General features: G+C 36.3%; 2 long non-coding RNA genes across 2 annotated transcripts in view; both read right to left on the reverse strand.

Moving 5' to 3' along the window:
• LOC123567167 (uncharacterized) overlaps nucleotides 1–9,346 on the reverse strand; it is a 30,221-nt gene extending 20,875 nt beyond the window's left edge. Inside the window, exon 1 of the long non-coding RNA XR_006689969.3 lies at nucleotides 9,226–9,346. This is a non-coding gene — a long non-coding RNA (uncharacterized lncRNA). The remainder of the gene's footprint in view (nucleotides 1–9,225) is intronic.
• A 2,725-nt stretch (nucleotides 9,347–12,071) lies between these two features.
• LOC135971056 (uncharacterized) lies at nucleotides 12,072–23,155 on the reverse strand. Its single transcript, XR_010587120.2, has 2 exons — nucleotides 21,051–23,155; nucleotides 12,072–19,159 (listed from the first exon to the last, which is right to left on the reverse strand). It is a non-coding gene; the product is annotated as an uncharacterized lncRNA (long non-coding RNA).
• Between the last annotated feature and the right edge of the window lie 746 nt (nucleotides 23,156–23,901).

Raw genomic sequence — 23,901 nt, forward strand, 5'->3', positions numbered from 1 at the left:
TCCAGGGTCAATCTGGATTCAGTACCAATGAAAGACAAGTATATAGCAATGGCCAATCAAATGACAGTTATAAGCAGTCAAATGACAGCAAAAGTCAAAGATACATTTTCAGTCACTTTCTTGACAGCCTACAGGAATTGAAGAGTATAGGTATAGATATTCATCAAGCAGTACAACCACATGCAGTGGGGGAGACAAAGGCAAGAATCAGAATCAAGTCTGTCAGGAGGTATCAGAATATACAGTGAGGATGTGAGCAATAAACAGACAAGAGGCTCTGAGGCCAGTGGTTACCACAGAAAGGAAAGAACAGGCTCTGGTTCCTTCTGTGTAGATAGCAACACCCCACTTTATGAGTATGTCCAAGAACAAAGGAGTTATTACTTTGAATAAGAAGCCAACACAAACTAGCCCAAGATAAGAACTAACCCAGAGAAGAAATGAGACACATACATGAAATTAAGGTATTTAACATGATCTCTTGCTTTGGTAGTTGGGGTATATGTCTGTTCTTTCATTTTAACTATAGTTCTGTACTATATTACTTTTGTTTGGTGTCAGGTGTTTTTGTAAGGCTCCACATTCATTGAACTCCTTGGTTAAAAAACAGTGAATGGGGCCAGGCGCAGTGGCTCACGCCTGTAATCCCAGCACTTTGGGAGGCCGAGAAGGGTGGATCATGGGGTCAGGAGTTCGAGACCAGCCTGGCCAACATGGTGAAACCCTGTCTCTACTAAAAATAGAAAAATCAACCAGGTACAGTGGCGGGTGCCTGTAATCCTAGCTACTCAGGAGACTGAGGCAGGAGAATTGCTTGAATCCAGGAGGCAGAGGTTGCCGAAATCGCACCACTGCACTCCAGCCTGGGTGACTGAGCAAGACTCCACCTCAGAAAAAAAAAAAAAAAAAAAAAAGAAAGAAAGAAAGAAAAAAGTGAATGGAAGAAAAAAAATAAACATCATTTGGGGCTACTTTCAGAACTATATAATAAAGTGAGATTTGTGTGGTTGGGAATAAAATTAGGGTTTAAAAAAATTTCAGAGTTTCAAAATTTGGATTTTCCAGATTTTGTTTTAATTAATTATTGACAAACCTATCCAAGGAGCTAAATGACATGGTTTAGGAGCCAAAATGTCTCTAGAAACATTATAACACATCCCATCCTGAACAAAGAATATGTAGTAGTTTCCCACATGAATATTCAGAATATTTGCATCTTTTTGTGTCACTACTAGAACTCTGTACAACTATGTTTAAATTTATTGTCATGGCCTTCTGGATATAGGATCCAGAAAACTGTACTTCATAAAAATTGGCAATAAACGTTTCATCAAGTTATAGTTTCTCTCCTCTTCCATCTCCACAAACACAAACAGTTTCCTGCCGTGGGATCAGATGCAGTTTTCTTCTACCTCCACACAACTAGATGGCAGTGAAGCACTCGGGTACTAATAATAAGGACCCCAAAGAAGACAAAACTCAACTGTATCTGATATTTTCCTCAATCTAATTGCTGCCCAATGCTTCTGTAAAGCATTTACAGAAAGGCTTTATACTGATGAGTTGACCTCAGGTGTTCTAGTTTATCATGATCATCACAGCAATTGTTATCAAACATAATCCCAAGTAGCTACTTTCTAAGACAACCCAAGCTCTGGAAATAAGAGTTATACACCATGGGTTTTCTCTGTCAAAGATATTAATGGAAGAATCACTCTCAATAGAAGCTGATTGTCCTGAAGTTTCCAGTAGAAGAAAAACAATTTAAAATACATTATTCCTGCCTAAAAGGAGAAAATACATGAATTTATTATGAACAGTGAGGGAAGTAATGATTAGTAGAAGAATAATGTACAAAATATACTATCCTCAGTAGAAAGTTTACTACTATAAAACCCAAATAAGGCCGGGCGCGGTGGCTCAAGCCTGTAATCCCAGCACTTTGGGAGGCCGAGACGGGCGAATCACGAGGTCAGGAGATCGAAACCATCCTGGCTAACACGGTGAAACCCCGTCTCTACTAAAAAATACAAAAACTAGCCGGGCGAGGTGGCGGGCGCCTGTAGTCCCAGCTACTCGGGAGGCTGAGGCAGGAGAATGGCGTAAACCCGGGAGGCGGAGCTTGCAGTGAGCTGAGATCCGGCCACTGTACTCCAGCCTGGACAACAGAGCCAGACTCCGTCTCAAAAAAAAAAAAAAAAAAAAAAAACCCAAATAAAATGTCCAGAATGTCAGAACTAGTAAGAACTTTAAAGATTACTTCCTTAATTTGCAAGTAAAAATAAAAAAGCCAAGCACACCATACTTAATTAAAAGAGTGATAATTCTCTCCATTAAATTGGTGCTATCCAAATTTATCCTCTTTTCACTCAAAAATCAAGCTACTTTTCCTCCACCTTCACTTTTGGAATTCAAACTAAACTGAAATTCATCAGTGAGTGTTCAAAATCACAAGCCCCTATTGGAAGCAGAAGTTTTTTGAAACAACAACAACAACAACAAAAAAAACAGGCTCATTCTTCTGATTAGACTCATAATATATCTATCTAATCTGGGTTTTAAATTTTAATATTAAGAAGGACTTGTACTTTCTGAACTTTAAATCATGCTATGTAATCAACAAAATACTAGTCTGTTAGTTTACTAGTGAAAAAGCTACAGTTATACTATTAATGATAGCAAAATTACTGTGTATATAGAAGTTAACCCTAAATAGTAACCAATTCATACCAATCTATCAATCACCATTTATTCACTGAATAAATACTAATAAAGAACAATTAGAAATTTAAATTTGATATTTAATCTCTTTCTATTATAAAGTAAGTCTATACCTATAATAAAAAGAGAAATCCATAGATTTTCATTCTACCTCTGCACAGCTAGATGACAGTAAAGTAAATCTATGGATTTACTTTATTTACAATAGAAGAGATTAACTTGCTAATTAGAAGTGCTGCTATGACCAAGGTATAGGTTTCTGATTCTCAAGCCAAAGCTCGCTCTGTGTCAGGGCATCTGCACTCATTCCATACATCTGTAATTCCACATTCCACCGCTAGAAGGCAGTGAAGCACTCAGAGACTAATAATGAGTCCAAAGAAGGTAAAACTCAACATCTAATCTTTCCCTCGATCGAATCACTGTCCAAAGCGTTTACAAGAAAGAAAGCCTTTATTCTCTAAGAATATATTTACAAATGTCTAAAGTTTCACTGGTATCTTGAATAAACATTAATGTGCCTTTATTGTATGTGTGTGTAAATATGTATGTGTGTATATATAAATATATAGGTTATGTACATAAATGACCCCCATAATCCCTTGACCACACTCATTTGAAATTTAAATATAATATATTCCACACTGCTAAAACTCTCAATAATATGTTTTAATCAAACAGGGGGCAATTGTTCCTTATGAATTACACCAGAAGTATTAAATAACTCAAAGAGAGTTACACATCTCCTTTCTAAGATAAAAGATAAAAATGAAACATCAGGTATGGTCTACAAAGAAAAAGTTAAAAACTGTGGTGCCCCCCTGTGAAACCTCTGTGAACAGTTGAATTTCTTAGATGCTAGAAAGAAAGAAGTGTCATAGGTACACACACTTAGAGATTTCCCCTCTACTACCATCTGTGTGCTAGCAATCTATAGGTAAAGCATTTCTGTGCCAAGAAATACCCAGTGATGTCAAACTATGGCTGAGACTGTCATGGAGAGTACATGGCACTGAAGAGGAACTCTGGGTGGCCGAAATGGGAGGAACGAAAGATAAAATCCCTCTTCTTGCAAACTTTCTAGATAAAGATGACCTTTGAATGAGGGAAATTGAAGGTCAGTTTGTACCAGACACACTGCATGCACTGGCTGTTCTGTTGCAGTGTAATACACAGTCCCTGTGTTCCAAGAGTCCTTGATAACCAGAGAAGACTTTCTAATACTACATGCTGAGTGCAACCTTTGTGGAGCACTCTAACACAATCAAAGGTGAGTATGTAAACTGTAGGGAAATGAGCAAGAGAGTAGAAAATTTTTAAAAAGTAAAGATTGAGGCAATTCTGGATTTGGTTGGAAATTAATCAAGCCAGGAAACAGAGGGAAGCTTCCTCTCTAATAATGATTTGACACAATTAAAAGGCCACTAACTCAGATTTTGAAACTGGTTTTAAGCAACATATTACTGAATCTTTGCAAAACATGGTAAGTGGAAGTGAGTGAAGCTCTCCTTAGAAGTGCATAGAATTACCAGTAGAAGCTCACAAGTGTATTTTTTGCATTATAAAGTCATCCAACCCAAAGAAGTATGAAATTTGCAAGGAAAAATGTGTTCATTTTCTAAAGATTATTTAGATATGTTAAGTTGTCTCATTTTTTTTTCATTTCCCCACAGTGTACATTAATAAAAATCTTACATCCTCTTACTCTCTACAAATAAAGTGCAGTAATTAGGAAAAGGATGAAATGGAAGAACACCCTCTGGTTCCAAATCACTTAGATGTGTTTCTGGCTTTACCACTTTCTCTAGAATTAAAGTTTTAAGAATTGGCAGGTTATCCGTTCTTAATTAGAACATAGAAATGAAGGGTGGGAGAGGCATTTTCACATACTGAGGGTATTAGAGAAGAGGAAATATAGAAAGACCCTGAAATTCACAAATAGGATGATCTGTTTTGGCTACAAGAACAAGATCTAAGGAGCTCACGAACTTATGTACAATTACAGACAGATTATCCCTAGCTTAAAGTCATTACTTCAAGATTCCTCTGAGGCTGATTAAACAACAACAACAACAAACAAACAGAAAAACCTGTTTCCATCTACTGGTTGTTGTTTTCTAAAACTTGATACAAAATATTCAATATTTGTGTTATTTATTCCACTCTGGATTAAAGGAAGAAAATTAAAATTTACTGAATGCCCACTCATTCTGCTTCAGACACTTGCTCTAAAACAACCTTGCGAGTAAAAAATTAATTATACCTTACTGACAAATTGAAAGTCATGGAGGTTAAAAAAAAAAAAATCCTAACACTCAGAGAATACATATCAAATGTTGCTTTCCCTCACTTTCTTTCCTTTAAAAATCACTTTATGATTCCTCTTTTAGAACCAATAGACTAGGTAGGTAGATCAATGATAGGTGATAGAGATAGATAGATGGCAGATAGACTAATAGATAGATAATTGATTTTAAATATATTTTAAAATTTTTTAAATGTTAAAATGTTTCCATACCTCACTCAGTAGTATCATTCTTTATCTTTTGTCAAGAGAGTTTTAATAGGACAGTAGTTCAACCCTCTGCTTCTTCCTTAAATTCTCAAGATGACATTTTGACAGCTCTGATGTTGTTTGTTGCCTTGCTAGGCTAGTTAAATGCCTTAAAAACCAATCAACCAGTAAACAAATAAAATCATGTCTCATCCAAACTAATTTTTTTCAAATAGCATTAAAAAAATGTATTAAAGCCTGCAATTGTTTCCATTTGGTGCAATTTCAGAGGCTGGACAAGGGTGATGTTGTCTCCCAAAGTGTACCACATAGGCTCTAGATTTGAATATTTGCAGATTAGGGGAATACTCAATAGGCTTCATTTTTCAGCAACATTACTAGTTCCTGCTGCTAGTTCCTAGTGCTCTTTTCTTTACAATAATTGCCCCATTCTTCCTAATATCTTTCCTGACTAGTTTTGTCAGGCCTGAAAGAATAGATGGTTGAGCTCCACCTATGTGTGACCAAACATTCATATTTCTACAGCTCTCCTGCAACATATAATCCAAGAATGTGGGCTAGGCTGATTAGCAATCTCTCTATGATTATTTTAATGACAGAATCCAGATGATCCAGATAATATGGGTGTTGTCAATGCAACATCAGGGTCACTCGTTCACTCATCTATTCATTGGAGGGAAGTTAATAACAACTTAAATGACAGATAATGTGCTTGATACTGAAATTAGAAATATAAGAAGACACTGTCCCTGTTCCTTTCTTTATATGTTCATCAAGGAGACCAACACATGAGAAAACAACCGATATGAATACTGTGGCAAGTGCTATAATAGACATGATCAAATAAGACATAATCAAGAAACTATTATTGATCATGTCAATTATAGCACTTGCCACAGTATGATCAGTATGCAAAACTGCCTCTCGCCCCCTTCATTTCTATGTTCTACTTAAGAACTGACAATCTGCCAATAATTAAAGCTTTAATTCTAGAAAAAGTTGGTAAAGCCAGAAACACATCTAAGTAATTTGGAACCACAGGATGATCCTCCATTTTCAGTAAAGTGATCAACTAACCCTGATTAAAAGTGAAGGAAGGATTCAGATAAATCTTAAGGAAAGAGGAGAATTTGCAGTGGGTCTCCAGAGATGGTCAGCAGTTATTCAGGTTTATCTGAGGAGCCTAACTACTCCAGGCATTTGTTAAGTGTACATAAAGTCTTAAAGTAAGAAAGACCATAGTGAGTTCAGGGAACCTAAAAATAATCCAGCATAGCTAAGACATAGGTTGTATGTGGAAGCATAGCAAGAAATGATGTTGGAGTAATAGGCATGGGAAGATTGTAAAATGAAAATAAAGATAAGTTTCTTTGGAATCTTTTATAGCATGTTAAATATGAATAAAAATTAAGATACTATGGAAAATTGTTAACTTTTTATTTAACATTGCATAAATGGTATGATTCCATTGTGTTAAATAAATTTTGTCTAACTCTCCATCCAGCTGCATACAAAGAAATCTGAAATAATGTTTTCCAGAAGTTAACACTGATTATTTCTATATGATGGAATTCGTGATGATTTGTTGCTATCTTCTATTACAATTTCTATATTGCTAGACTATTTTATAATTAAGGAGCATTCATTCTTTCAAATTTAAAAAGTCACTAAAATAAAATATAAACCAACTCATATGTTTACACTCACACAGAGTATAGACAGAGAGACTTTGGAGCAAAAGAACATGATCCAGATAGACGAAGAATAACTCCTGCTCCAGGGAACTGGGAAAGCAAGGTCACTCAGGCAAACAAAGAGAGGTCATATCAAGAAGAAATGTGTCATCAAAGTCATACAATAGAGCGAGACTTAAGCTTAAGTTATTCTGCTGGAAGGAGGCAAAGTGTTAACATGATCAGAGAGTACAGAAAAAGAAAATCTAACTTGGGTGGTGATCCAAGCATTTTTATGAAAAACTCCCAAATGGAATTATTTTGTGTGGCATATCTCCAAGCTTTGGTCAGCATTTCTGGTGTACAGGATCAGTTTTCTATTATGAATTTGGCTCTTGTCAGCCTTCTAGCTAAAAAATGTGATTGCAAAAAGTCCATTTCACTTACAGAAAAAAGTTAAAAGTTATTCACAAAAACAAGAAATTGAGCATGATGACTATGTCCAGGATGAAGGTAAACCATAGTTTTCTCCAAATTTTTTATCCATTTAATGAACAATTATTTCTACAGAGAAGTAATTCTCAGTAGAATCAGCAGAAGTGATTCTTGAGGATTTCTGCCTCAAGTCCCCTTTTTGCTCTTAAAAAGTACTGAGAAACATGAAGAGCTTTTGTTTATGGGGATTATATCTATCAATATTTTCCATATTAGAAACTAAAACTGAGAAATTTTTAAAATATTTATTCATTTAACAAGTCCATTACATATTAACAGACCATATTTTTATTAAAATGTAATTATTTTTAGAAAACAAATAATTAATGAGAAGAGTGGCATTGTTTTACCCTTTTGAAAATCTCATTGATGCCTAGCTTAATAAAAGACAACTAGATTATAGTACCAAGTTCTGCTTTCAAGCTATTGTGACATCACACATCTAGAAAACTCTACTGGATACTTGTGAGAGATTGAAAATTAAAAAGACAAATAACATCTTAGTATTATAATGAAAGTAGTTTTGACTTCACATGTACCCCAAGACTACATATTGAGAACCACGGCTATAGAAAATTCTAGTAAGAACTTTAAAAAGTGTAACTCTATTATTTTTTGCAAGGTCTTTAATAAGCATTCTAGGCCTTCGACCCTCTAGGTGAGAAAAAAGATAAAAAGTGAGGAATATGAGGCCAAATTTTAGAAGAAACTAACATTAATTGAATGCCTATCATTTTCCAGGTTTTGGACAAAGCTAAAACTCTCAATTAATTGAGTTTCTACTGGTTTTCTCAGAACTCAAAGAATTTTCCAGCCTTAATCATTGACTATTTCAAAGTTTATCACCTTCCTCCGATGAGCTAAAAAAATCACAGGCCTAGCCTACTGGCTTAGGGATTTAAAATTGTTGTTGTAACACCAAAAATTCCACTACAGTTCTTTTTTTAAAAAATTATCTGTTGTTTGTTTACTATGTGCCAGACAGTGGTAAAGGGCTTTACATGAATTATTCCATTTAATAATCATATTAACTTTGGTAATCAAATATATATTTTATAGTTAATGAAACGTGATAACTGTTTTTGGTTTTGTGTTTAGGAGTTTGATAAATGGAAAGAGAAACAGATAGGACAGGGTGAAAAAAGAGCCTCAAGCCTCAAGGATTACTTTTAACAGAATTTCACAGCTGAAAGGTCACTGAAGATCATCTAGGTCAATGGCTCTTAACCTTTTGTTGTTTTCTTGTTTCAGAACTATTTGAGCATCTCTCTCCCAAATGCCCTTCCCCTCAAAAAAAAAAAAAAAATGCGGAGACTCACTTACAAATGTTTCCTTATAATTTTGGGGACTTCACAGACTCTTTAAAGTACACTCATAGATATTGCCAGGTTAGGAACCCCATGATATTCCCATTATATTTCATTTGAAAAAAAGTGAATTCCAATGTCACACAACCAATAGATGTCAACTGTTTAATCAGAAAAACACTGCATACCATATCCCAGTCTAGGGCTTTTCCTACCATCTCATGTTGTCTTTTGGAAATAGAACCAAAGGGAAATGGGTTAGTGTAGGTATAGCTGAAGTTAAAGGAGGACTTAATATGATAGCCCATCTTTTTAAGTGTTATCAATGTTTTTTCTTATTTTTTAATATAGACGCATTACATAAACATGCACCAGGTATGGCGGCTTGGAGGCCATGGCAGCAAGATTGCTTGAGGGCAGGAGTTTGAGACCAGTCTGGGCAATGAAGTGAGAACCTATCTATACACACATACACACAAAAATCAAAAAATTATCTGGGTTTGGTGTACTGCACCTGTTGTCCCAGCTACTTGGGAGGCTGAGGTGGGAGAATCACTGGAGCCCAGAAGTTGAAGGCTGCAGAGAGCTATGACTGTGCCACTGCACGCCAGCTTGGGCAACAGAGAAGCAGTCTCTAAATACAAACAAACAGACATGGAAGCCTGCTAGTAAAATAAGCCAATATATTACTGTAAATAAATAAAATTGACATCAAAACTGTTCTCCTATTAATTATATGCATAAAAATTACTGAACACATCATTATTAGCTCATACCATGCATTCTTTCAACAAAAACATACAGCAAATTAAAAACATTTTAAAAATTGATTTTAATTATGAAATGATACAGAAATACATTCTTCCTTTGAAAAATTAGAATATTTGTAGATATATGCTACAGCCTCCTCTAACCTTCATCCCAAATCCAATAACTTATTTTCCCTACCCAGGAATAATCACTGAGGAATAGGGTTTGATTCTTTCCAGACAACTTAAAGATATTTTATAGACACATATGTACACACAGAAAACACCTAAATTTTAGTGTACATTTTTAAGTGGTATGTCTAAGTGGGAATGCAGATATCTCTTCAATACCAATTTTAATTCCTTTGGCTATGCACCCAGATGTGAAGTTGATGGATCATATTGTAATTCCATTTTTTTTAAGACCCCCATAGTATTTTCCAAACTGGCTCAGACAACTGCTCATCTTAACATGCTGTATTTCACAATTTATTCAGATTTTCTTTTATATCCTTTTATACGTTTTCTTTTTCCTGTAAAGGTATTTCACTTTTTCATTAGGTTTATTTGGGGGTTTATTTTTGTTGTTAATAAAAATAGAATTTTTCTATCATATTTTTGAATTGGTGATTTCTATTGTATAGGAAGTTATGAACTTATTCATTCTGATTGTATATTTGACTATCTTGCTGCACTCTTATTATCTTCGAATGTTTGTCAATTAATTTTGGGGGGTCAATTTTGTCTGAAACTGATGAGCAAATTATCTTTCTTTCAACATTGATTCCACATTTCTTAATTATTTATTGCAGTAAGACACATATAAAATTTATCATTTTAATCATTTTTGGTGTACAATTAAGTAGCATTAGTATATACATATTGTTGTGTAACAATCATCACCTTCCATCTCCAGAAATTTTACACCTTTCCAAGCTGAAACTCTGTACCCATTCAACAATAATCCTCCATTATCCCTTTCCATCAGCAGCCATCATTCTCTTTTCTGTCTCAATGAATTTGACTACTCTAGGTTCCTTATCTAAGTGCAATAATACAAAATTTGTCCTTTTGTGTCTGGCTTCTTTTGCTCGGCATAATTTCTTCAAGACTCACCTGTGCTATAGCATGTATTGGAATGTCATTCCTTTTTAAGGTTGGATAATATTTCATTGTATGTAAATACCACATTTTGTTTATCCATTAACAAAATGAACATTTAGGTTATTTCCACCTTTTGGTTATTGTCGATAATGCTGCTATGAACGTGGGTCAAAAAATATCTGCCCAAGTCCCTGCTTTCAATCGTTTTGGATAACTACCCAGAAGTGGAATTGCTATCTCATTTCTTATTTATTAGGACTGTCTAAATATTAGTACTCATAGTAGGCATCCTTGTCTTCTTTCGGACTTCAGTGGCATTGTTCTAATGTTTCAGTATTTGAAGTACAGTATAATGTTTGCTATAGATTTCTGTTAGATAGCCAATATCAGATTAAGAAAGTTCCCTTCTATTCCTAGTTTACTGAAAACTTCTACTACAAATGAGTTTAAAATTTTATCAAATGTCTTGTTCAATCTACTGAAAGGATTATATATTTTTTCATTTATTTTTAAATTATGTTGTTTGATTTTCAAAGGCTAAACTGATCTTGCAATCTTTTGGTAAACTGTATTTGGGAAATAAATTTGGGACATTCCTGGAATTGATATGCTAATATTTTATTAAGATATTTGCATTCTGTGTTTATAAGTGAAATTAATCTATAGTTTTATGTTCTTGGGCTTTCACTATCTAATTTTTGTACCAGGTTATACTAGCCTGATAAAGTTGGTTGGAAAATTTTCATTCTTTTCTGTGCACTGGAATAGTTCGTGCAAAATGTGGATTTCTTAAAGTTTTGGTATATCTAGCTAAAACTAGTGGGCCTCCTGACTTTGGAGTTTGAAACAGTCTTTCATGGTTGAAAATAGAAAGTCAGATATAGATTCCTTGGCAACTGACATTTTCTTACTAACATCCATTTTGTGTTGATTTCAATCTTACTGATACTTAGTTGTTCATAACACTCAATTTTTTCAGCTTTTTGGAGGGATAATTGATGATAATATTCTATTTTTAAATCATTAGTTTATCTGTAGTTATTTTTATTACTTTTTACTGCTCTTTAACCCTTTACAAAAGGTTGCAAAATACGTTATGCCTTTAATTACCAAAATGCTTTACCTTTAATTCTATTTTAATCTGCCGTTAACTGTATCAGTGTTTACCTACCATATCTTTTACATCCCTCTCTTTAAATCTTTACTTTGTCATTTGTTTTAGGTATGTTTTTAATAAACAATATACAGTCAAATATGGGTTGTTTGTTTGTTTATTCAATTGGAGTTTATCTGTTAATAGAAAAAATTAGCCAATCATTTTATCTTTAAGAAAACATTTAAACAACCTATAGAAAAGGCAAAGTATGAAATAAGATGGTAGAAATACTATGTTAGTTAAATGAACATAATTAAAATAACATAATTTCAAAAATGTAAATAGCCAAAACTAACTAATGAAATGACAGAGACATTTATAGTTGATAAAAACTACAAAAAAGATTCAACATGTTGTCTACAAAATAAATGTTTAATAATTATATACATATTATATATAATTACATTTATAATCATTATATATAATGATTATTCAGATTGATAACAGGATGCAAAAACTATTAAAAATCATATAATATATCTTTAAAATTTGTCACATTAATATACTAAAAAATTAAAATAACATGTTCATCTCAATTAATGCAGGAAATACATTTGACAAATCTCAATACATATCAAAGAAAAAAACTCATACAAGAAATAAATGGATATTTATTAATTTGGTAAGTGTTACATATCAAAAAATACAGTATATCTCATAATAAATGAAGAAATCTTAGAGGCATTCCCTTCAGAAGCAAAATCAGGAGCAATACAATTATTAGTGTTTAACATAGTGGGGTGCCCTGCCCAAAGCTATAAGGAAAGAAAGAGAAATAAATACACTGGTTGAAAGAAAAAAGAAAACAAATGACATTATTTGCAAATAAGATAATATGAGTCTCTAGCTAGAAAAAAGCACCTAATCAACAAAGTATTACAACTAATAAGATAATTCAGCAAGTTTATCAGAAATGATCAAGTTACAAAAATTAAAAGAGCTCTTCTCTCCAACAATAACCAATTACAAAATGTATTTAAAAACAAGATATCATTCAGGACAGCAACAAAAACTGTAAAACAACTAGAAAATAATGACAACATATAATACTTCCATGGAGAAAATTTTTAAATCTAATAAATGACATAGAAGATCATCTGAATAAATGGAGTGATATTCCATATCTTGGGTGGGATGACTTAATATTATAAACATGTTAATTCAAATTAATCTATAAATTCAATACAATCACAAATACTTCAAAATATTGGTGTTGAATTTCTTGAGAAGTTCAATAACCTCAAGTTTTTATGGAAGAATAAACATCCACGAACAGGTGAGTCAACATTTCAAGAAAAAGGCAAAGAGTGGGTACTTGCCCTTCCGAGTATTAAGGCATACTACATAGTCAAGTAATAATAACAATGTGATATTATTGCAATGACAAGCAGATCAATGAAACATGATAAGGAGCTTAGAAATTAAGTATGTTTATATGGGAACTTAACATATAGTAAAGTGGGTACCATATATCAACGGGAAAAGGACAGATTAATAGAAGAAGTTGCAAACCTGGCTCATGCCGTAGATAAAAACAAAATTGGATCTTCACCTAAAATCACATAGAAAGGTAGACTTCAAATGAAATAAATATCTGAATATGAAGCTTAAAACAACAAAGAGAAGAAAATATGCCAAAATATCCTAGTAATCTCAGCACAGGAAAGAACACTGTAGACAGAACTTTACATGCACACATAATACAAAAACAGTGATGACTTTTATTACATTATAATTAAAGATTTCTGTTCAGTGAAAGACATTATGAACAAAGTTAACAGACAGTTGACACATTGAAATTATTTGCAGTGTCTAAAAATAACAACGTACTAATATCTAGAACATACAATGAACTTCTTAAAGTAAAAAAAAATTAACAGAAAAATGGGCAAAGTATTTGAACAGGCAATGTATAGAATAGGGTAATCAAAATGACTTACAAATATACATAAAGATGTTCAAACTCATGAATAAGGGAAATCAAAGTAACAGTGAAATGGGCTGGAAAAAGTTAGGAAACTAGATATTGCTAGGTGTTGGCTGGGATGTGGGCTTAGGAAATCTCATGTACTACTGGTAAGAAAGTAAAGCTGTTCTGGAGAGTTATCTGACAGTATCTAGTCAATATCAAGTATACACATAGCCTATCACCCAGAAATTCTACTTCTGTGTTTATGATCCCCAAAAATATCTCCCAGAGATCCATAATGGACATATGTAAAAGGATGTTCATCACAACATTATTTTTAGTGCTGAGGAATTAATTAGAAGCAATTTGAGCGTTCATCACCAGGGAAGTGCAGAGGTATACTGAGTAGATGCAAAACAACAGCACAATTAGAAGCAATGGACTAGACATACATACTGCAACATGGATACTAAATGAAAAAAAGATGAGATCTAACAAAAAATAGCACTTACATAAAAGTAAAACTCTATGAACATAAAAGTAACAATACATACTTTATAAGCACCTGTACAAATTAAGAGATACACAGTAAACTCATCAGAATAATTATCTGGTGAGGGAGGAGGAGAGGACTGGGAATAAAGAATGGGGATGAAAGTTAACCAACTCTTCCACAGAAGAATCTGCATAGCTCAATAATTATAATGTGCCATGAAATAAGGAATATGATTAACTCAAATCTCTGTACTAAGGATTTTTAAAAAATTGATATCCTGAGTGCTGATGGTCTCAAGTCAGCAAAAAGTCTGGGGCCAAAGTCTATGAATGGTTAATTTTGCAAGCTCACATAACTGTCTGCAACAATAGAACATCCTTGGTGAAAGAATAGGAGAGAATAAAAGGGCTGAGACCTAAGAACAAACAGATTCTGGATTTCTGACTTCAGAAGACAAAAGAAAAGGAAGACAAGGAAAACTGAATCATTTTCTAGAGGGGTGTTAACTTAAAAATTACACAATTTATAAATTTCAAAAGGAGAGCTATATTTCTTATAAAGGGTTACAGTCACAAAGGTGACAGGCAAATTCTGACAAGCCTCTGACATGGACTCTGGCTGATGCCAGAAAGGCAGGTATTTTGAAGGAGGAGGGATTGGGATAGGAGTTTTATGCTGAACGGGTTGACTAACATATTCAATGGGTTGCAGAAGGAGCCATGAATATTCATGGTCCTGCTAATGCACACATACTGAATAAATGTACATGTTACATCTGACCAATGTTCACCTTGGGGTGGAGACTTAACATTTAAATATATTATAATTAGGCTTTATAAGGTCTTTTCAGGACATAAAGGCACTCACATATGCAGCCTTTGAAAACTGGCCAGAATCCGTCCATGGTCTGTCGTCTTCTTATCAGGAGAAAGTTATTGAAATAGCTTCTTGTCTAATCAAAGCTGTAGCTATAGTTTGTGGAACAGGGGGATGGAGTCAGTGTCTGGCAGTGAATACGCTACAAATTGTTTTCATATTGCTTACCTGGAGGCCAGTGCTTGTTTAGCTACTGAAGAAAAATAGAAACCTGATGGCATTTAGAACATAGTTTATTCTTTAAGTGCAGAAGTGTGTGACTTAACTTTTGCCTGGCATGGTCTTAGCTCCTGTTTACAATTTGGTATCTTACTGCCACAAAGACTCTATTCTATCAGCCTTACGTTCTCTGTTTTCACATCAATGCTGGACAGTTGTGTCTAAACCCTGCAAAAGGGAGGAGATATAAGAAGATATGTCTGACTTCCTGTCCCATCAAGGCTGGGAACTCAGTTTTTAAGATTTATCTAGGGTCCACTTGGCCAAGATTGGGGTGGGGAGGGTTTGTTCAGTCAGTTGAGGACTTTAGGATTTATTTTTAGTTTACAGGAGGAGCCATGCTCAGACTGCCAAGCAGTTTCCAATGCTGAGCTGGCCTAGGGCCACAGACACACACTCCTGTTTCCATAGAAATTCCTCAGGCAGGCCTCATGTACTTTTTTTCTTTTTTTTTTTTTTTTGAGACGGAGTCTCGCTCTGTCACCCCCGCTGGAGAACAGTGGCCCAATCTCGGCTCACTGCAAGCTCCACTTCCCAGGTTCACGCCATTCTCCTGCCTCAGCCTCCTGAGTAGCTGGGACTACAGGTGCCTGCCACCACGCCCGGCTAATTTTTTGTATTTTTAGTAGAGACAGGGTTTCACTGTGTTAGGCAGGATGGTCTCGATCTCCTGACCTCGTGATCTGCCCGCCTCGGCCTCCCAAAGTGCTGGGATTACAGGCGTGAGCCACCGCACCCAACCAGGCCTCATGTGCTTAACCAGGACCCTGCTCTTGCCCCCAAAAGAATTTATCCTTTTAAAAGTGTAATGTTCCTCTTATCTGGCTGTTCTACTACACAGTGGGGTAACTATAGTTAACAATATCGTATACTATATTTCAAAATAGCTATTTATAGAAGAGAGAATTTTGAATATTCTCACCATAAAGAAATGACAAATGTTTGAAGTGATTGATATGCTAATTACCCTGATATGATCATTACATAATGTAAATGTGTATAGAAACATCACTTAGGCCGGGCGCGGTGGCTCAAGCCTGTAATCCCAGCACTTTGGGAGGCCGAGGCGGGCGGATCACGAGGTCAGGAGATCGAGACCATCCTGGCTAACACAATGAAACCCCGTCTCCACTAAAAATACAAAAAAAATTAGCCGGGCGTGGTGGCGGCACCTGTAGTCCCAGCTACTCGGGAGGCTGAGGCAGGAGAATGGCGGGAACCCGGGAGGTGGAGCTTGCAGTGAGCCGAGATCGCGCCACTGCACTCCAGCCTGGGCCACAGAGCGAGACTCCGCCTAAAAAAAAAAAAAAAAAAAAAGAAACATCACTTAAATATAAACATGCACAATTATTAGATGTTAATTAAAAACAAAATAAAACTTAGAAAGTATAATGTGATAATACTGGTTAAGGGATCTGATCTTTGATCTGAAGGAAAAGAGGAGACATGAAAGGACCAAGGGGAGGGCTTGTTATTCCTCTTCCTCCCCTTTCTCTATTACCACCCTTTCATTAATATACCCCTGGTTATCTTGCTATGTTTTTTATATTTATTATGAATGCAGAACACAGCAAAAAGTAAATAGCAATTATATCAGTTCTAATTCTGCTTGAAGTAATAGAACAACTCAAACCTTATTAAATGAAAGGGAGAATGTATTGGTTCATGTAACTGAAAAGTCTTGAAATGGGGATAGCAGGCTGTCCTCACTCCGAGGCTCAAAGGATATCATCAAGATTGGGTGAGTCTCTCAATCTCTCAGCTCTGCTTTTCTCTCTGTTTACTCCAATTTTGACACATAGTCGTGAGCTGGCTGTAGCAGCTCGGCCTACATTCTCCCCTGTTCAAATCTCAAGGTGCAGGGGCCACGGGGTTGGGGGAAGAAGTGGAGGAGGAATGCTATCTCTTTACTGGTAGTTCCCACAATAGTCCTGAGATTCACCCTGCCTTAGACATCCCAGGTCACATGCTCACCCATCCCTGTCCACTAATATCCAAGCAACATTCTTTACCCTCCTAAGTCAGAGATAAACTCCTCCCTTCACCCTGACCACAAGGAGTAAGAATGGGCAATGGTTGGATTCCTAAATGAAAATCAGGGACTGTTGCCACAAAAAAAAAAAAAAAAGTGGAATGTATACAATGGAAGAAAACAATAAATGTACCTAGAGCAATTTTTGCTACTTTTTAGTAGTACTTGTATTCAACATTCAACATTCTCCTAAGGTTACTCTCCTAAAACAGATGAAAATCTGCCTCCGATCTTCTAGAGTGAGTAAAGGAATCCAGATGATCACACTGAACCCTAAAGGACATTTTAAAACCTCCATAATCTCAGGGAGAGGTACTCAATTTTTAAAAAATCTTGGAAAAGAAAAAGGAAAAGTTGTATGTTTCTTGCTCTTCTCTCTTGATGGAAACAAACACATATGCAAAAATTCAATCACAATAAGTGTGTCACATATTTAGTTCACCAATTCTGTAAGACTTCATAGTTATATAAAACTAATAATTAGCATATACTGAATACCTTGCTATCATGCTAGGCAAAGTGATAGACCATTGACATTTAATCCACTGAAGAACTATGAAAATGAGGTATTATTATCTCCACTCTGTAAATGAGGAAACAGACCCAGAAAGGTTAAGAAATTTGCTCAAAGTCACAGAGCTGGCAACTGGAGGAGCCAGTAGTCAAAGGCAAGTCTGTGAGGTATGTGAGATTGTGCTCTCAACACTGTATCATGGATTTTGTGATCTTGGCTCTAATTAGGGAACCAATATGGTGGACATGGTGTTATTTGAATTTAACCATTTTTTGTATCTCATATGAAAAGTTCCTAGAATTAAAAATTTCATGAAGAAAACAAAAAAATAGCTGAGGATTTCTAGATGCATACCGTGAAAAGAAATGCAAATATTAATAGTAATAGTGTTCTATGAATTAGTTTAAGCATATACATGAAATGGTGCTGGAGTACACGTTGCAAGAGTAAGTAACTGATGGCCTGATTAGAAAAATGATAGAATGAGGTAAAGAAAGAGGTAGATTCTAGGAAACATGGATTAAAATGATGAAACAAAAAATGAGAACAAAAACTACCTTACCCTCTCAAGTATTGCCATAGAAGAGCAGAAGTCATCCCGAGCAAAGCTAAAGGCAAAAAAACTAGCCTCCAGACTAATACATTGGCTTGATAATCCACACTGTGAGATGTCACCAAAAGTTGTCTGATCCAGCTGTGAGGACTTGGCTCCAAGTTGTCTGGATATCCTAAAATAACATAAATCACTCGAAACAAATGCTCTAAGAAATGGAGGAAGCCATACTTTAAGGAATGCTGATAAAATGAGTGGAAATGTTGGTGGTGTGAGTCCACCTCTACCTCAACAAGGTCACCACTGATGTGAGAATCCATTAGGTTAACAAAAAAGAGCATCATTAGTCTCAAAAATTAACATTTGAGGGACTTTGGAGCCTTAGGTCTCAGTGATTCTTCTGGAAATATGGTAGTTTAGGGTCTTGAATAATTTTTTTAACTTCTGTTATGAGCAGAAATTGTAAATAACATGTAAATACAACTCCAGAGTGGTTCTGATGTTCACCTTCTGAACTCATCTAGTTTTCAAACTACTTGATTATGCAACCCTTCTGCTCCTACAGCTAAACCACATATACTATTCTGAGCCCTCCCCTAACTACACCTGGGTAAGAGGAGTGTGGTGCAGTCTGGTGTTGTGCTTTACCAATAGTCATGGAGATTATCAATCAAACATCTGCCTAATCTACAGGGTGTAGGTGGTGAATTATGAAGAATGAGTAACCAGGAGACTTACAATGAGAGAATAAAGTCCAAGTTGATAAAAAGTTAGTGCTGGTAGACAGAGGGGTCTTCAGGTACTTGGTGAGGGTCCCCATCATCCACAATAAGTACTGATCTTCAGCAGGAGGAATTTAAGAAGTTACGTAAAGCTCACAAATTAGCATCAGTTCAACTATGCTGCTAGTATGATTTTGATCTTTCTCAGTTATGATAAAAGTCTCTGCCTGGTCATGATAGAAACCTTTGTTCTTTAGTCTTCCTTACTTCCAAGTTTAAAGTCCTGGCCTAAAATATGAGCCCTAAGGTCCTGCTACCTAGTGACATGATATTGTTGATACCACTCCCCATTACGCACTGCCCACTGAAATCTCCTATTCCTGCCTTCTCTATCATTGAGTTCAGTCCACCTGTCAGGCCCACTTCATTGGGTTGCCCTCCCTAACCTGCCCAACATCAGCTGCTTGCCAGGATGCTAACCTATTACCTCTTGTTCTTCACCTTCTCTCATCTTCCGCCTCCAATGCATCACCAAGATTTGCTTCTAAAACGTATCTTCTCTTCAATCCCACTGCCAACGCCTTAGTTTGAGACTTTACTATCTCTTCCTTCTTTTATATAAATTGCCTGTATCCAGCTTAATCCACCATCCATACTTCTAGTAGTTACATTTACTGAATGAAAATCTGCTCCTGTCAATTTTCCACTTAAAAACCCTTCCATTGCCATCCAATATAAATAATATCTACATCACTTAGAAGCTTCCAAGCCTTCCAAGGCCTTTCCATATGACCTTTCAGGCCTGCCTCTCCCTGTTCTTTCCCATACAATCCAATAAATGCATCGTTTAAAGTTCAGCTCAAATAATACCTCCCCTTGACCTCTCTAAAAGAAAATAACTCGCTTCCTCAAGAAAAGCTATTTACTAATACCTAAGGTATTTCTAAAGGTATTTACAAATACCTTTATTATAACACATATCATATTGTTTATATGTATGCTTTCTTCATTAGATTATAAACTCTTGGATGACAAGGAGCATGCCTTCTTCACTTACAGTTCTGTGACAAGCATGGTGACTGGCAAGTAGTCACTGGCAAGAAATGTTTCTTGAATGAATAAATGATCCCTAAATACTGTGACCTCTTAGTCTGAATTTCCCTCAGTTACCTGCAGAAATTTTCCTTCTGTAATATTCTTGTCTATCTCTCTGTCTGTCTATCTATTCTATATATCTCTAATATCCCTATATACAAAGGAAACAGGTGAGAAAGAAGAGTAGAAGCTTATTCCCAGTTCTAGTCCCTCCTGATCTACATTCTCCTATAATTACTGGCCTATGTTAGACCATGTCTGAACAGAAAATACTGGTGAAGCTCTTGGCATGAATAGCTATCATGTCTCTGTTCTGGCTTGCTCCTGGATTTTTTTTTCCAGTTTCATGATGCTGCATCACTCTGTCACCAGTCCTCACTGTTCATTTCTATGGAACATGAAATGGTGAATGGTCCATCCTTTACTGCTGATACTAGTCGTTGTTGAAATAGCCACCCTAAAGATCTCACAATCTCTCTGTTTATAACCATTTAAGCGTCAAGTCATGAAGGCTTTCTCCCTTAACTACATGGGATGATCAGTTGTTTTATCTATTATTTTTTGTTATTACTTTTGTCCTTAATTGTTAGAGAATACTTTCATACCACACAGTTACTACATAAACGCCCCTCCCTTCACACCTTAGAATGCCTCTGGCCATCTCTGTAGTTGTACTTGAGAGGTTTAATAAAGCATTATAAGTTTGGGGAAAATTAGCTTTGATATAAGCATTTCCTGGAGAATATTTCTTCACTATACAAAAAACTCATATTTGATCATTGTTTTCTCTATATCTGTCTATCTCTTCTCACATACATTCTGAGTCTGTGTGTGTGTGTGACCAGTGACTTCTGCATCTGTAGTAGCTGGAATAACATGTGTGTCACATATACCTCCCCACCACACACACATACCTTTGTCACAGGCTTCTTTCAATTCTATTCTCAATTTCCAACATTGCCAGTCATCCTGATTTCCTCTTCTCCAAATCTCAAAGAAACTGTTAATGAGTACCTGAGAATGAAAATGCTGGGCATATAAAAAAACAGAAAGACAATCCACATTGGCATAAAGTGGCTTGCTTTTATCTGGAAAAGCCTTATTATCGCTCACACTCATTCCTTCTACACCCTTTACCTCCTTCTCTCTGTATTTCTGTCTCTCTCTCATTCTGTCTCTATCACACACACACACACACACACACACACACACACACACACACACACAACATACACACACACAGAGAGACAGAGAGAAAGAGAGGGAGAGACGGAAAGAGAGAGAGAGAGAGAGAGAGAGAGAGAGAGACTGCCTATAAAGAAACCAGCATCTGAGGGCATCAATGGTAATTTGAACATTTTGTTTGCTTGGGATCAAGATTCCTTTTCATCACCATTGTCCTGGCAAAAATAAGCTGCAAGTGGAAGTGTTTTAGCCAGATACTGCTCCACCACTGTATGGCTAATGAAGCAGGAATATCAGCTTCAAGTATGCCACGGAATTCAAGAGAATATTCAACCTGGAAAAATTCTAACCCCAAACAGCACCTCCCAAAAGATGACTACAGCTCCTGTAGGAAATCATTTAACCACAAATTCCAACTCCCCTTCACTCCTACAGCCTCAGTCACACATCTCAAAGGGCTGATCCTTGAATCGTGACAATCTGACCCACATCAGCAGCCCAGAGGCCAGATGGCAACACAATGCCTTTCCAGCCTACTGGGTAGGAAAAGGGAGGGACAACCAATTGAATGATTATAATTGAAATCCTGTAATTTATTATTTGTTAATAACTCCTGCCATGGGGGAGTTCTCTTCACTCCTTAGCAAATGCTGGCAGCCACAATATGTAACCACAGACACCTAAAACACCTCTGAAAGCATTTATGTGGCAACAATGATACGGATAATAAGATCTCTCTGGAGATACAGAAGACATGCCACATCACAGAGTTCACTATTCAACAACCAAGAATTTTAAAGACTTAGGGGGGAAAATTCCTGTGAGATTCTGAGGGTAAAAAGCTAGCATGCAAGTGGAATCAGCCAGACTGGCAGGAAGTGGGGCATGAAAACCCAAGAACTATCCTCCTGTTTGCAGCATAATGTGAAGTTCAAAATTCTGTTACCCCTGCAGTTATTAAACTGCCCAGATCAAATAACTATCTGAACTGAGCTGAACTGAGTCAAGCAAAGAAATTTACTTCAATCATAGAATAGTAGCTCTCAGGTTGAAAGGGGCATCTATCAGACATCTATCCAATGTTCCTCTACCTAACTCCATCCCAATTATCCCTTTCTCATATTCATCTCCCTGTAATTGATGCAAACTGATGCAACCTGATGCAACATAAAGAGATTTTGGAGTGAAAAGCCCTGAGTTGGAGGCCTGGGCCTTGACTTTTTAATTTACCAGCTGTGCAACATTGGACCTTCTAGTCTTCAGCTACAATGTGAGCAGATTAAACTAGTTGATGCCAAGATTCCATCCACTTCAAAATTCTCTAGGCAATAATAGGGAACTCACTATCTCCAAAAATAATTATTTGCATGTTTGAACAATTCTATTAAAAAGTCCTTACTTTATATAAAGCCAAAACATGGTTTCTTATAGTTTCTAAATATTTATCTGAGTTCTACCTGCCTTGAGATTATATAGTCAAGTGTAACCCCTCTTCTGTATAACAGCCACTCATATAGTCAGATATTGCATTCCCAGCCAGCCAGCCAGCCATCCATCCATCCATCCATCCATCCATCCATCCATCCATCCATCCATCCCACTGAGTTGTTTGCCACTCATCTAGACAATCATTCTATCTACTTTACTCAGAACACATAGCAATTTGTCCATATCCTTATTGAAAAATGGTCATCAGGCCGGGCGCGGTGGCTCAAGCCTGTAATCCCAGCACTTTGGGAGGCCGAGACGGGCGGATCACGAGGTCAGGAGATCGAGACCATCCTGGCGAACACAGTGAAACCCCGTCTCTACTAAAAAATACAAAAAACTAGCCGGGCGAGATGGCGGGCGCCTGTAGTCCCGGCTACTCGGGAGGCTGAGGCAGGAGAATGGCGTAAACCCCGGAGGCGGAGCTTGCAGTGAGCTGAGATCCGGCCACTGCACTCCAGCCCGGGCGACAGGGCGAGACTCCGTCTCAAAAAAAAAAAAAAAAAAAAAAAACGAAAAATGGTCATCAGAACTGAACAAAGAACTACAGAAATAGTCTGATAAATGCTGAGCGAAGTACATCACCAACTATTTTGTTCCAGCTAATGTGTTTCTTTTAATGCAGTCTAATATCGCATTACCTTTTTGGCTATGGCATCACTCTGCCACTGCCACAATACTGCTTCTTTTATTCATGTCTTCTACCCTAGCCTTGTAAAGTGTAATTTGGAACTGGAGTCAGAATTTTACTTTTTCAATAATATTCATTTATCAGATTTCAGCCATTGATGCAACATGGTAAAATATTCTTGAATCCTCAGTCTATCCTAAAAATATTTGCCACCCATCCAAATTTTCACCCAAGTTATTGATAAAATACAATGAGCATAACATGGTCAGGAAAAAAGTCCTAGAGAAGACCACTAAACACTGCCCTCCATACTGACATAATTCTGCAAGATTTGGGGTCTTCTGGCCATTAAAAGGTCATATCCAAGATTGCCTCATTCTTGACGCTCTCTCGATTCTACCTTCTTCACTCACTCATAGTCCGTGGTCTAGTCTTTCTGCTGTCATGCAATGATTTCCACA

Source organism: Macaca fascicularis, chromosome 1 (assembly GCF_037993035.2).
Source record: "Macaca fascicularis isolate 582-1 chromosome 1, T2T-MFA8v1.1".
Lineage (NCBI taxonomy): Eukaryota > Metazoa > Chordata > Mammalia > Primates > Cercopithecidae > Macaca > Macaca fascicularis.